Consider the following 6,646-nt stretch of genomic DNA (forward strand, 5'->3'; position numbering starts at 1 on the left):
AGTGGCATGTGCCTGTAGTCCCAACTACTTGGGAGGCTGCGACGAGAGGATTTCTTGAGCCCAGGAGTTCAAGGTTGTAGTGAGCTACAATTGTGCCACTACACTCCAGCCAAGGCAACAGAGGAAGATCCTTTTGAAAAGGGAAGAGAAGGGAAATGGAAAGTGAAACAAAAGGGGAAAGAGAAAGGGAAAGGAAAGGGAGTAAAGGAAAGGAAAGAAGGGAAAGGAAAGGGGAAAAGAAGAACGGAAAGTGAAAGGAAAAAAGAAAGTGAAAGGGAGAAAGAAAGGTGATTTAAGGAGTTCTGGGAAGGAAAAAGGAGACATTTTGAAAATTTTTGAAATATGTGCCATCAGAGATTGGGTTCTCCAGGAAGGAGATCCTGACATGGAGTTAAGAGTACAGAACTTTCTCTGCACTTTTTCTGGGGCATAACACCAGTAAAAGTCAAAGGAAAAAGCATGATTGATCCACAGGGCCTATCAGACTTTGGTGAGGACCTGACAAAGTCTCTGCCAGCCCAATGAGAAGCTCTGGAGTAGGGGTCCAGCTCCGGACAGAAAAGTCTAGGCCCTTGTACTGCCTTGCTCAGCCACTGGTGGGGGCCGCCAGAGAAGTGGATGACTTCAGCTCAAATGCTGGGGCAGATCTTGAAAGAGCTAAAGCTGGAGGCTATTGGCTAAACATGCTCCTCAAAGTTGGGCAGCAAGCTTGACCTGAGTGCCGCACTGTGTCAGCTGTAGTCCACCCTTTGTACCACATGGCTTTCTTTATCCATTTGTATTTAGGAAACAAGCTTTTCAGGGGCACTCTTCCTACAGGGAAGCTTATAAGAGGGAAATTAATGGAATGAACTATATATAGTCCTTGTCACTGTAGTTGGTCTCAAGGCCACGGCTGGTCGTCTGGTCCTCATCATATCCCTCCACCACTATCCATTCCAATCCCTCTCACCCTTGGCCACCACCTCAGCTGCTCTCAATAGCTTAATCTGGTTGGGTGCCCTATTTGTAAGTGGTCTGAGCACATCTCAGGCCCAGATGGGCAAAGGATTACCAAGAGACACCCAAATAGGTCACCAGAATTCCATGCATATTCCACCTGCCCACATTGTGTAACAGCAGCCACACCTCCTGCTGACCATCAACAGTTACCTCGGATAAGATGGCCGTTCCCTTTCTTACTTGCTAGTCTTTGACCATTAGGAGGCCAAAGTACCTGGTGACAGCCATCACTGTAGTCCAGTGGGATCTCTGCTGTATCTCCAGGCAAGAGTGTGCCCCTTTTGGGAACCAGGACCTCTAACTCTGCAGAGCCCAGTGTTGTGGGCAGAGGAAATTGTAGGGGGTCATTGGAATTTTACTAAGTAGGGCCACTCTGGAAACCATTCTTTCCAGACTCACATATGGACACAGTACCATACTAACTTGACCGATTCAAGGCATATACCACGATGTTCTGGAGGCTATGTAATCATTGTAGGATATCACCTCCATGCTAGTGCTTTGACTCCATCTTTAACTGGCCTTTCCAATACTGCATCCTATAGCTACTGGGTGGTGAAGTGTATGATAAGACCATGGATACTATGTTCATGGGTTCATTCCCTCAACTTTCTATGCCATGAAAAAATTCACCTGGTAAGATGCTATGTTAAGTGTGATTCCACGTCTGTGGATCGGGCAACCTTTAAGGCTCCAGAAAGTGGTGCTACTGGCCAGGCGTGGTGGCTCATGCCTGTAATCCCATCACTTTGGGAGGCCGAGGCATGGATGACTTAAGGCCAGAAGTTTGAGACCAGCCTGACCATCATGGTGAAACCCTGTCTCTACTAAAAATACAAGATTAGCCGGATGTGATAGCACACGCCTGTAATCCCAGCTATTTGGGAGGCTGAGGCAGGAGAATCGCTTGAACCCAGAAGGCAGAGGTTGCGGTGAGCTGAGATCTCACTATTGCACTCCAGCCTGGGCAACAAGAGTAAAACTCTGTCTGAAAAAAAAAAAAGAGAGAGAGAGAGAGAGAGTGCTACTACTGAGGCTCTGCAGGGGGAAAGGGCAACCCCAAATCCAGAATAACTGCCTCTTCCTGTGAGAACCACTACTGGTTCTGCCAGAACAAAAGGGGCCCGATGTAGTCTACCGGTCACCAGGTAGTCTATTGTTCTCATTAAGGAATAGAGCTTAGCATTGGTCTTTATGGCTGGCAGATCAGACATTCAGAGGTGGCAGCAGCTATGTTCATTTTGGCAAATGACAATCCATGCTGTTAGGTTCTTGTATCACTTCCATCTTGGCCACCGTGGCCTCTTTGTGCAGCAGTGGGGGAGCAGCCTCTCACTAACCCTGGCCAACATTAACTGGCCAAGTTATTTTGTGTAGTTGGCAGATCTTTTGTGGGTCTTAATGTGATATGAACTGCCCACTTCCATACGTCTATTCATATGCTTCCTTTTACTCTTAGGCTCCCAAATTCCCAGCCAGGCCACCATCACTGTCCATGAGTTCATGTATGTTCTCACCCTAGGCCATACTCCTTCCATACCAAGTGATGACTAGGTGCACTCTCAAAGCTCCTCCCCCTGGGGAGATTTTCCCTTACCATTGTTTTTCAAGACCTTCCCTGAGTGAGACTGTAATATAGCTGCCATGCATTTTCAGTTTGTACCCACATATTAAGCTAGCCCATCCTTAATCCAAACTTGGTCTTTTTCCCTTCTCCTTTGGCTAGTTATATGGGACCCCCTCACATGACCACAGGTGAGGCTGGGGGAGAGGTGCTGGTGCAACTGTAGTGAGTGACATGAAAATCTGGGCTAATTGCTCATGTGGCTAGCATGTGCATGTGCCCTCTGGTCCCACTTGTGTTCAGTCCCAGATGTACCAGTTTTATCCTATGATGGCTTTGATAGTGACCCTGCCTGACCTTATCACTTGGTTTGTCTAACAGGATGTAGCTGATGGCAGCCAGTTTTGAATCCATGATCACTTGGTGTCTCCACCAGGGCCCAGTAGAAGCTCAGAGCTGTTTTCTGAAAGGAGTGTAATCCTTCACTGCAGTTGGCATGACCTTGTTGCACTATCCAAGGAGTCTGCATTGTGATTCCTCTATTGGGGCTCACCATAAATCCCATACTACATCTTTTTCCATCACTGACATCTCCAATATGAGAAGCTGTGCCAGATTTTATGGTCCAAGCAATAGGGTTGCTTGTATCACAGCCCGGAGAGCTCTTTCTTGTTCTGAGTCCCACTCAAAGCTGGCAACCTCTGTGTAACCCAGTATATGCACAGCAGCAGTATTCTTAGGTGTGAAATGTGTTTTATCAAGAACCCAAAGATTCCTAACAAACCTTGTGCTTCCTTCTTTCCAATAAGTATAAATGATGCAACAATTTTTCTCTTGCCTTGGAAGGAATGTCCCAGCACACTGGTGACCAAGGGACCTTTCAAATCGTTAGTGAAGTGGCAGGTCAACGTATTTTGTAGGATTTATTTCCCACTCTCAGGAGCACATGTGTCATACCAAGGCTTCTACCATGCTCTTCACCTCTTTCTCATCCTGCTTAGCAGCATGACATCCTCGATGTGATGGATCAATGTGATGTTACATGAGATGTCCAAATGCTCCGGTTCTCTTTGGACTAGATTACAGCAGAGGACTGAAAAGGAATATAACCCTGTGGCAAAACTACACAGTCTTGTTGCTGTGCATTCTGTATGAATATGAACTCTTTGATTCTCTTTCTTGATTGCAATAGAAAAGAATGCATTCACCAGATCAATGGCCTCAAAACACTTCAAGCTACATAAATCTGCTCTGGCAAAGATGCTATATCCAGTACATAGCTACTACTTCCTTGCAGTAGTCTGAAGTCATTCTCTAGGAACCATCCCATTGCTGCAGGGTCCACACTGGCAAATTAAACAGAAACATCATAGGGACCATGCTTCTTCATCCTTTAGATATTTAAGAGTGGCACTAATATCTGCCATCCTCCTCAGCCTAGACTGTAATGCTATTCTGTAGTTACTACATTGGCTGGGGTGTGGGATAGTTTCAGATACTTCCACTTAGCCTTCCCTACTGTGATAGCTCCACTCTACAAAATCAGGATGAATGTGAGAGTTAGCCCAATTCCCAAGTGTGGCAATCCCAACCACATATGTGAAGATTAGGAGAAGGACAATTGGTGGGTTCATGAACCCAGGGAACCCACTGCAAGCTGGATCTCAGTCAGGACTCCATTTGCTCCCACTCTGACATGGAAGCCATGAGAATGTTTCAGTTTTTTGGGCGTCAGTTGACCTCTGACCTTGTACCCAACAGTCACCAAAATGTCTGCATATTTCCCTATCCCCAGTGTTCCATCATTGGAATAAATATTATAGATCTCTTTAGGGGAAGAATCAGAGGAACTGTGGCAATATGTTCTTGCCATAGTGTTACAGGTCCTTCATCTTGGTGACTTGGCCACCACTTCACTCAGTGGGTTCTGAGTCTGAACATTGGTTCAGGAATGGAAACCAGGCCAGGAAATGTTTTTCTCACTGTCTTGCTCATTAATTCTTTTATTTTAGATTATACTTATGAAGCAGAACAGATGCTCCTTGACTTACAATGGGGTTATGGCCCAATAAATCCATCATACATTGAATATACTGTAAGTAAGGAATGCATTTAGGCCAGGCACGGTGACTCACACCCGTAATCCCAACACTTTGGGAGGCTGAGGCAGGCAGATCACTTGAGGTCAGGAATTTAAGACCAGCCTGGCCAACAGGATGAAACCCTATCTCTACCAAAAAAAAAAAATACAAAAATTAGCCAGGCATGGTGGCTCACACCTGTAATCCCAGGTATTCGGGAGGCCGAGGCAGGAGAATTGCTTAAAGCTGGGAGGCGGAGGTTGCAGTGAACCTAGATCACCCACTGCCCTCCAGCCTGGGTGACAGGGCAAGACTCTGTCTCAAAAAAAAAAAAAAACAAAAAACCCAAAAATATATTTAATACACCTCATCTACCAAATATCATAGCTTAGCCTAAGCTATATTAAATGTGCTCACAACACTTACATTAGCCTACAATTGAGCAAAATCATCAAACACAAAGCCTAGTGTATAATAAAGTGCTGAATATCTCATCATGTAATTTTTGAATTCAGTATACTGTACAGTATCAGTTGTTTACTCTTGTGATCACGTGGCTGACTGGGAGCTGTGGCTTGCTGCCACTGCCCAGCATCACAAGAGGGTATCATATGGCATGTCCCTAGCCTGGGAAGAGATCAAAGTTCAAAATTCAAAGTGCAGTTTCTACTGAATGCACACCATGGTGAGGCAGAAAAATCGTATGTTGACGGCCATTTGAACTTTTTGACTACCCATGCGTCTATGTTCTTCCTAGAGAAACTGTATGCTATTTACAATCCCTACAACTCCCTAAAAGTCAGGTCCTGTTAGCTGCCACTCTGATTTTGTCGTTCTGCCCTTAAGTGCCGTCATTCTGGTGTCTAGTGCATCAGGGTTCCATCATCTTCATTGCTATCAGTGAGCCAAGTTCCAGGACAGCCCCTCCTTCCATCAACATGTTCTACTGGGGAAAGCACCACTGAACTTATTAGCAATGTTGCTGTACCTCTCATCAATGCATTCCCTATGGCCTTGATGAATATGGCTCCTTGAGCCATCCTATAGGACATAATCCCATGGTGGGTGTTCTGGCCTAACCTTACATCTGTTTCAGCATGTCCCCTTTTCTGAGTCCTGTAATCCTTTCCTCTACTGCCTGACATAGCAATTTAGGCACTTCAGACTCACTCTTCATGAGCCAGCACTTTTCCGGGATTCAGGGAGCCACCCTAGCAGCAATTTTGTACCTGGTTCTTGCCAGGATGCTCAACCTCGTATCCTGAGATGTGCCCTTATGTCAGTAAATTCTCCTGTATACAATCTCATATTATTCCAGCTCACTTGACGGAGCAGTTCTCTCAGAATGCTGAAGTTGGAAATCAAAGTGTGCGAAGTGAAGAAATAAAACAATTGAGTATAGAACATTCATTTTAGAGGACTGACAGGGAAGGGAAGGGAATGGGAGGGAAAGAGAAGAGAGGGAAAAGATTGTTCAGTGAACAATCTCAGTAATGAGAGGGAGAATTTTTTTTGTTCAATTGATACTTGCCCTTGTTTTTATTTTTTTGTTTATTATTATTATTGTTTGTTGTTATTTTACTAGAAGATCTGGGTATTTGTGAAAGTTTCAATGAAATAGATCTGAGGAGAGTGCAAAACTGAAGTTGCTAGGGCATGTTAGGGTGACATTGAGCCATATGAACCCGTTGAACCACCGATCAGAAGGGGAAGCAGAAAACATACAGGCTGCAATGAGTCAGCTATGCTAAGTCATAGAAACGTACATAAACATCAGAGAATTGAGTCCGATTTGGACATTTGGAATGTCCAAAGTCCATGCCAAACAGGTGTTCTACAGGAGATATGGGAGTCAAGAGAAGCATTAATCAAATGGTCAGACAAATAGGGGAAGGCTGCAGTGGGGGGCAGGCACCAGGGCTTTCCCTAGCTCCAACCTGCATCACTGCAAGTGCCTCCGGGAGTACCGTACTGGGAAGGGAAGGAATTGCAAGTATAC

The sequence above is a fragment of the Macaca fascicularis genome, chromosome 3, assembly GCF_037993035.2.
Source record: "Macaca fascicularis isolate 582-1 chromosome 3, T2T-MFA8v1.1".
In the NCBI taxonomy this organism is placed as follows: Eukaryota; Metazoa; Chordata; class Mammalia; order Primates; family Cercopithecidae; genus Macaca; species Macaca fascicularis.